The sequence below is a fragment of the Echinops telfairi genome, unplaced genomic scaffold (genome assembly GCF_000313985.2).
Source record: "Echinops telfairi isolate 266 unplaced genomic scaffold, ASM31398v2 ScPeMD7_17;HRSCAF=63, whole genome shotgun sequence".
NCBI classification, from domain to species: domain Eukaryota; kingdom Metazoa; phylum Chordata; class Mammalia; order Afrosoricida; family Tenrecidae; genus Echinops; species Echinops telfairi.
This window is the reverse complement of record NW_022103914.1, coordinates 488,924-497,924: the sequence shown is the minus strand read 5'-3', so window position 1 is coordinate 497,924 and position 9,001 is coordinate 488,924.

Here is a 9,001-nt window from a genome sequence, read left to right as displayed (position 1 = left end):
TAATATTATGGAAATTCCATCCCCCCACTCAACCCCCCAACACTCCTTTGATAATTTTCTCTGTTTTTGTTTGTTTGTTTTGACCTTTTTCTGTTCTGGAATCCAGTGACATATGCGTTATTTCTCTTTATAGTGTCCCACATAATTTTTAGGCTTTCTTTGGATCTATTCCCCTCCTTCTGATATTTCTCTAGCACATTTGTAATGAGAGACTTGTCTTCAAGCTCATTAATTTGGCCTCCCATTGATTTAATTCTAATCCTTTACTTACTAATGTGTTATCTAATCCTGAAATATTAGTATTAACCTTCTTCATTTCTATTTGCTGTTTGTATAGTTTCTTAAATTTTCATCTAGTTTGTCAGTTTGCTCTTGTAGAAATTTCGTGAATTCTTGCAGTTTTTTCCCGTGTTTTCCTTGATTTCACGTTCAGCTTTCCTGCCTCTCCTCTCAATTCATTCAAATCTCCTAAATATGAGTATTTTAAATTCCTTATCAAGTAGGTTCAATGTCCTTTCTGCCTGGGAAAGGGTTTCTGGTTCTTGTATTTTGGGCTCTTGTTTGAGCCACTTGATATTATTTCTTCCTATGAATTGAAATTGTCTGTTGTCTCCAAGGTATTGTGGTGATGTTATAATTATATTTTATTGATGGTTGTATGTTGGTGTGTGCTTATGCATCCATCCTGTTTGTCCTGTGTGTGTGTGATAGAGAATGTGAATGTGTGCACAGTTCTCTGTTACATGTTTGTGTAGCACAGTGGAGGACTGTTTTTAAAGGTGTTGGCTGCTGTCTGTGGATGGTCTACAAGAGAGTTTCTGCCAGCCAAGATGTCTGTAGTCAGGCCACTTTAGCTAGAAATAGTTTGTGCTGGCTCAGAAGGTGACTGAGTCCAGGATGCTTGTTTCTGGAAGGAATGCTCACCGCATCAGAGTACAGAGTTTTACATAGAAGACATTCTTGCCCACTCAGAAGTGGTTGGTAACCAAACACTTTGTGTTTTATGCTTTAATGAGATGGAGTTTGCACACCTCCAGACATGTGGACTATTTCAGCAAAAGTCGATTAAATGAAGCATGGCTCTGGTATATTAAATGATTATGCACTTACTTTTGGCGATTGAACACACACACAAACACAAGCACACACACACACACACACACATAAAAACCAATGAATGTGCATAATTTGAAGAGTTAAATAGTGCTGATTGGCTTATAACAAAATGCAATGGTTCTTGTTCTCCCCCTTATCTCTATACTGTGGTCTCTTCCAGTGTAGATGGTGTGAGGGGGTGTCTGACTCTCTAACTTCACAAAGGGAAAGGAGGACCAAGATTAAATCAAGAGCCCAAGGCTGATTTTTGCCAGGCAGAAATCAGATGTAAGACTACCCTCCAATCTTTTAAACAATTCTGACAGCAACCATCTCTCCCACTGCACACTCTACATCTCTTCTGAGTTCAGTAATTTATTGGTCACACACAACTCACAGACAAGACTTCCAATTATAGGGTTTGTTGTGGAGGCTTGATGGCAAAATGGGTTATGAATTGAACTGCTAACCACAACTTCAGCAGTTTGAACTCACCAGTTGCTCAATGGTTGAAGTCTCAGAAACTCCAAAGGGCAGCTGTGCTCTGTTTTTCAGGATCACTACAAGTTAGAATCGATGGCAATGGGCTAATTTTATTTTTAATTAGGGAATTAACAGGTTATAATTTAAAGTCAAATGACTCAGGATACAGTTCTTTGATTAGGACAGTTTCTTTTTAGCCCTGCCTACAGGCAGGCTTCTCTCTGGCCCCTAGCCCCTTGGCCTCTTAGGATTCTAGGGCTGGCCTGACGGTGCCCAGCTTAGGAAAGTGTTAAAAATCATTGTAGCTCCACCAATAATGACCCAGGGGGGTACTCCAGTCCTCCAGCAAGTCTCCATCCTGAAGACACTTAACTTTCATTTGGTGGTCCAGGAAGCTCAGAACACTGTTGTCTCCTAGTTTTGCTGCCACCAATTTTCTGCTGCTGCTTCTCACTGTCTCTCACCATTTCCAGGGTTACAATTCTCTCTTTCTCCTTCTCCTTAACTTAGGAGTTTCTCAGTGCAGGGATCCTGGATCCAAAAATCAATCTTCAATTCTGACTCTTTTTCTTTGGTGGCTATGGGTGCCTCTTGTACTTTAGGATTAACTCTCTATTAAGGCTAGAGATATAGAAACACTGACCAATCCCTTCATTTTTTCAGTGATTGGTCCTACCCTGAGCTTATCATATCCTTAAGTCTTAGCCTTCTCCTCTCTAACACTACAATTCTTTATTCAAGCACCAGAATTTTTTCATGATTGGGCTCTAGATTTGAGAGATTTCACTTTAACTTCTTCCACACTGCCAGGTCACAGGAGGAGCATCATAAAGATAAGTAGGCACAGATTCACTAGGTTTTGAGGAACTGGGGGCTTTTGGCTTACCACAGTGGAGGCCAGCTAGGGGTTGACGTTAGCTCTGCCACTGTCTCAGCTGGAGCCGGGATCATTTGGAGCTGGTACAGGGGCCTTATCTCAACACAACAACAGCTTGCTGCCACCTTAGGACAGAGTTTAAACACATCCAGCCCATGGTCAGGGATTGAGGGCTCAGCTATATTGTTACTTTTGTTTCCCTCTCTTCTCACTATCCCCCCACAGTCTCAGTGGGCTTACATTTTTCCTGTTTATTTTTCTCTTCCCTTTTCCCTCACATGCCACTGTGGACCTCCAGACTACTCCCCTTAGCCTAGGGCATTTATGCTTATCCTCCAGCCAGCTGGGAGAGCTCCACCCTCTGCAGCATAACCCAAGGCTGGGGAAGGTCTGTCTACCCTCCACCAGGGGATAGTCTGCCCAACTTCTTCTGGGGGAAATTCTGCCCAGCCACCCTCGGCATTGCTTAACATGTGGCTGGGATATCCCACCCACCTTCTTCATGGGAAATCCTGCCTCCTGGGCTGGGGGAGCTCCAATATATACTCTGTGGTCCCACATGACTGAGGGAACTTCCTCCCACCTGCTATAGAGCCTCACATGGCCTAAGGCTGCACGGCCAACACTCATTAATGTTCCATGCTGGTTCAAGAACCTTTGCCAAACCGTCACAGTGATCTACTTGATAAGGTAAATTCTGCCCTCCATTTGCAGTGCTCTACACCAAAGCGGCAACCCACCAGCCTTCTGTGGCACTCCTGTTGCAGGGGTAGCCCTGCACACACTCTGTGTCTCCCCAAACTGCCATAGGCCACAGCATCATGGTATCTTGTGAAATCATCCAATGTAGCACCATCCTCGTAGGTCCACAACAACCCAACCAGCATCCCCTGAGAGGACCATCCAACTTACCCTCCAAATAACAGAACCCTGGCTGACTAGGGAAAGAGTGAATCCACAGGAGGATAACGTGGTAGGCCAATTCCATAGTGAAATTAGCTTCAGGAAATTCGAAGATGCATTCATACAAGTCTCCCAGAGAGAGCCAGTGCTCTTCGACTTGCTGGAAAATAGGACCTGGCTCCACTAAAACAACTCAATGCATACAACAATCAGTCCCAACTACCCCAACGGAAACACAGTAGAAACAAAAGGCAATATCAGAAGATGTCCTGAACCTAATGACTTGCATAGAAGAAGTAGACATTGATCTTCCACAGAGAGAAAATTTCAGAATGCTGCTTGGAGTCATACGGGATCTGAGGGAAACAATACAGAAAAAGAATGAAATAATAGAGGAGATAAAGTCCATACACCAAAGGGAAATACAAGAGCTTAGGGACGAGATAACAAAAACTGGTGGAAGACTCCTGGACTTCGCCAATCAACTGGAGGAGGCAGAAAACCACACAGTGACCTAGAGGACAGCCAAGCAGACTTGAACAAACGTGAACAAAAATCTAATAAGATCATCAGGAAGCTGAAAAAAACCCAAGAGCTATGTCTGATGCTATGGAGAGGAAAAAAGTCAGAATAATTGGATTACTAGAGGAAGACACAACAAAGTAGTCATCTGCAACAATAGTGAGAGCATTTTTGCAGGAAAACTTCCCCAGCTTAATGAATGAAAACTAGGTAACCATTTAGGAGGCTGAAAGAACACCAGCTAGATGGAAGTCTAAGCAGAAGTCACCAAGGCACATAATAGTTAAACTATCCAACTTTGAGGAAAAGGAGAAAATCATGAGAGCAGCTAGAGAAAAACAAGCAATCACATATAAAGGTTCCCAAATAAGAATATGCTCAGACATATCATTGGACACTATGAAGAAGAGGTGAGAGTGGAGTAACATATTCTAAAAATTGAAGGAAAATAATGCAAACCCAAGAATACTCTACCCAGCCAAATTATCAATCAAGATAGATGGAGAAGTAAGAGTCTTCCCAGATAAGGAAAAACTCAAAGAATATGTTAGAAGAAACCTAGCTGTACAAAAGATCCTTGCGGACCCAGTATGAGCAGAAGAACAGAACTCACCTAGCACAAATAAGAGACCGCCACATAGAACAAACCCACCCACAAAGAGAAAACAGCCCCCAAGATAGCATTGGCTTAAAGATGGAAAGAAATCAAGAATTAAACACACACACACACAGAAACACACACACGCACAACATACTGATAAGAGAGATAGGAAAACACCAAACACAAAAGGTATAAGATGATATCATAGAGTCCACTAATGGAGATAATAATCCTGATATCAATGGAATGAACTCAGAAATTTAAAAACTGAGGCTAGCAGACTGGCTTAGAAAACACAATCCATCAATCTGTTGCCTACAAGAGACACATCTCAAGACTACAGGCAAAAATAGGCTGATAATCAAAGGCTGGAGAAAGTATACCAGGCAAACAGCAATACAAAAAAAGCAGAGGTAGCAATCTTAATTTCAGATAAAATTGAACTTAAAGTGAAAACCATAAAAAGAGATAAGGAGGGATACTATACAATGCTCAAGGGAATGGTAGACAAAGAACCACTAACCATTTAAATATATATATTCCCCGAACAAGAGACCCACTGAATATGTCAACCAAACACTCCAAAGATGAAAAAAGAAATCATATGATCAATAATTGTAGTAGGTGACTTCAATACACTGCTCTCCGAGAAAGATAGATCACAGGGAAAGAAACTAAACAAGGAGGCTACAGTTCTAAACACAACAATTAAACAATTTGACCTGATATTTAGAGTTTTTCATCCAAATACAAAAAAACTCACATTCTTTTCAAGCCCACATGCCACATCTTCGTAGACAGACCACATGCTGGGGCATAAGGCGAATCTGCATAAATTTAAGCACTTTGATATCATACAGACCTCTATCTCTGACTACTGTGCCATAAGGTTGGAAATCAACATAGGATGAAGAAAACAAGAGCAAACAATTGGAGGATGAATAACTCTATTTCAAAAGGAGTGTGTACTGGCCCAGATCAGAGATGAAATTAGGAAATATGCTGATATTCTGGGACAAAATGTACAGCAACTAGAGCAGAGTCAACAGGACAATCCTACTAACAGCAAAATAAAAGAAATAATAAAATCAGGGCTGACTTTCAGGAGAAGGAAAATAAGAAAACTTTGGAAAAAGTTAATGCTACTAAAATTGGTTAATTGATATGGTAAGCAGAATCGACAGACTGCTGGCAAACCTAATCAAGGAAAGGAGGGAACAAATTTCAATTGCTAGGATGAGGGATGAAAGAGGGAACATTACATCAGATCCTAATGAAATCAAAAGGATAATTACACAGTACTATGAAGGACTGTACTCCAATGAATTCAACAACTTGGAAGATATGGACAAAATCTTGGAAAAGCAATGCCTCCCTAGACTATCCCCGATGGATGTAAAAAAATCTCAACCGACCCTAAGCAATAGAAGAACTAGACAAAGTTTTCAAGGGATTACCAACAAAAAAATCCCCTGGACCAGATGGTTTCACAGGAGAGTTCTACCAAGCATTCAGGGAAGAAGTGACAACAATCCTACACAAACTCTTCCAAGACATAGAAAAAGATGGCAAAATCCCGAACTCCTTCTATGAAGCTAGTATAACTCTGTTACCAAAACTGGGCAGGGATCCCTAAAGAATCAAGAACTATAGACCAATATCGAATAATGAACATTGATGCGAAATTCCTTAACAAAATACTGGCCAATAGAATACAAAAATATGTAAAACAAATAATTCACCATGACCAAGTAGAATTCATACCAGGGATGCAGGGATAGTTCAATATATGAAAGACCATTAGTATCATTCGCCACATTGACATGAAAAACTATAAGAAACACATAATATCGATAGATGTGAAAAAACATTCGACAACATCCAACATCAATTCCTGTTTAAGACACTTGAGAAGATAGAAATGGAAGGAAAATTCCTCAAGATCATACAGGCTATATATGAAAAACCAAAAGCCAGCGTGGTAGTAAATGGAGAAAAAAAGAACACAATCCCACTGAAAAGGGGAACTAGACAAGTATGGCCCTTGTCCCTACTCTTATTTAACATCATACTAGAGGTTTTAGTTAACAGCATAGGGCAAAGGAAAGACATCAAAGGTATTCACCTGGGGAGGGAAGATGTGAAACTGTCATTATTTGCAGATGATATGATTTTATATATGGAAAATCCCAAAAGCTCCACAAAGGGAGTACTGGAAGCAATAGAGAAATATGGCAGAGTGGCAGGATACAAGATCAACAAAGAGACGTCTATTGGACTGCTATATACATCATATAAGATAACAGAAGAGGAGATCAAAAAGGTTGTACTCTACAATAGCCAAGCAGAAATTGAAATATGTAGGAATATACCTGACTAAAAGAACAAAATATTTAATAAGGAAAACTACAGAAATCATTATATTAAAAAAAAAACTAAAAAAAACCCTGTTAAATTAAACCAAGAGTGACCTCAATAAATGGAAGAATATCCCATGCTTGTGGATTGGAACATTTTATGTGGTAAAGATGTCAGTTCTACCCAAGGCACTATATAAGTTTAATGCAATCCCAATACAATTACCCTCATCTTTCTTCAAATAAATGGAAAATGGATTACCAACTTCATATGGAGAGGGAAGAATCCCCGAGTTAGCAGAGAACTCCTCACGAAGAAGGACACAGTGGGAGGGCTTGCTTAACCTGATGTTAGCACATATTATACAGCCACAGTGGTGAAAATCGCATGGTTTGGTATAATGATAGATACTCAGACCAATGGAAAAGAACTGAAAACCCACAAATAAAATCATCAGCATACAAACAACTGATTTTTGATAAGGGCTCCAAAAATATCCAATGGGAAGTAGATGCCCTCTTCAATAAGTGGTGCTAGAAAAAAAAAAGATATCTACCTGAAGAAAATGCACAAGAATAAACTCCATGCACAAAAATAAAAAGAAGGTGCATTACAGTCCTCGAGGTAAAACCCCAAACTATTAGGGCCATCAATGAGGGAATTGGGTCTAACCTAAGAACTTTGATGGAGGGAATACATTGGCTATCAGAAATAGGGAAGGACACAAATACAGATGAGTCACCAATTGATAAATGGGATATACTGAAGATAAAACACCTGTGTACAGCAAAATGATTCACCAAGAGAGTAATAAGAGAGCCTACAGACTGAGAAAACATCTTTAGCAATGACACATCAGACAAAGGCCTTATTACTAAAATATACAATACTCTGCTAGCTTCCAAAAAGAAAAAACTAATTGCCCACTGAGGAGGGGGGCAAAGGACCTGAACAGAAGTTTCACAGGGGCAAAAATTTGAATGGCCAATAAACATATGAGAATATATTCCTGATCTTTAGCCATAAGAGAAATGCAAATCAAAACAATAATAATATACACCTAACACTCTCAAAAATAGCCCAATTCAAAAAATCAGAAAGCAACAAGTGTTGGAGTGCTGTGGTGAGATAGGAACTCTCATCCACTGCTGTTGGACCCATAGGTATGTACAGCCACTATGGAAATCAATTTGGCGATATCTAAAACAAATGGAAATTGAGCTACCATACGGCCCAGCAACCCCCCTACTGGGCAAATACCCAGAAGAGGCAAGAAACAAATCACAGCCAGACATCTGTGTTCCAATGTTCATTGCAGCACAGTTCACAATTGCAAGGAGTTGTAAGCAACCCAAATTTCCATCAACAGACGAATGAATTTAAAAACTGTGGTACATACATACAATTGAGTTCTACATCGCTAAAAATCAGTGATGAACACATGAAGCACATCGCCGCATGGGAAGGACTGGAGGAAATTATGCTAAGTGAGTAAGCCAAGCACAAAAGGACAAGTGCAACATGAGTCCGCTGAGGTAAGTGTAAAAATATGCAAAATTAGTATAGGGAAAAAGCTACTGTATACAAACACTCCAGGGGTGAGGTCCAGGTAGTATGGCAGGGGCCAGACCAAATCCAGGGATACATATGATAGCCAACTAAAAAGGAGGGGGGAAAAAAAGAAAAAAAGATGGGTAGCAGGGGAACAGGGCACTAACCGACCCAAGAGGAGGATATTGTTTATATCTCCACAGGAAAAGAGGGACCAGACTTCAATCCAGTGCTCCAAGATGTGAAAGCAACATACCTGCTTGAAGCAGGGAACCAGTAGAGAGGTCTAAGGGGCTGGTCCCAATCCCAACTCCGTGGACCACCACCCCTCCCCCAAGTAGAATTTACTTCAGAGGACAGCACTGAAGCTACAGTTCAGGGAGAGGGGCATATCTGATCAGAGTACATGGGAGCAAATGAAGGGGGAGGAAGAGAGAGTGGAGCACATCCTGGCCCACCATGCCTTGAGGACGATATCCCTGCTCAGAGAAGCCAATCCACAGAGAAGACCATATGACCGGCCCCACTATGAGACATGACATCCCTCACTGACCCATAGCCCTACAGGGGACAACACTGGAGACACAGTGTGGAAATTGTGCCTGATCTGA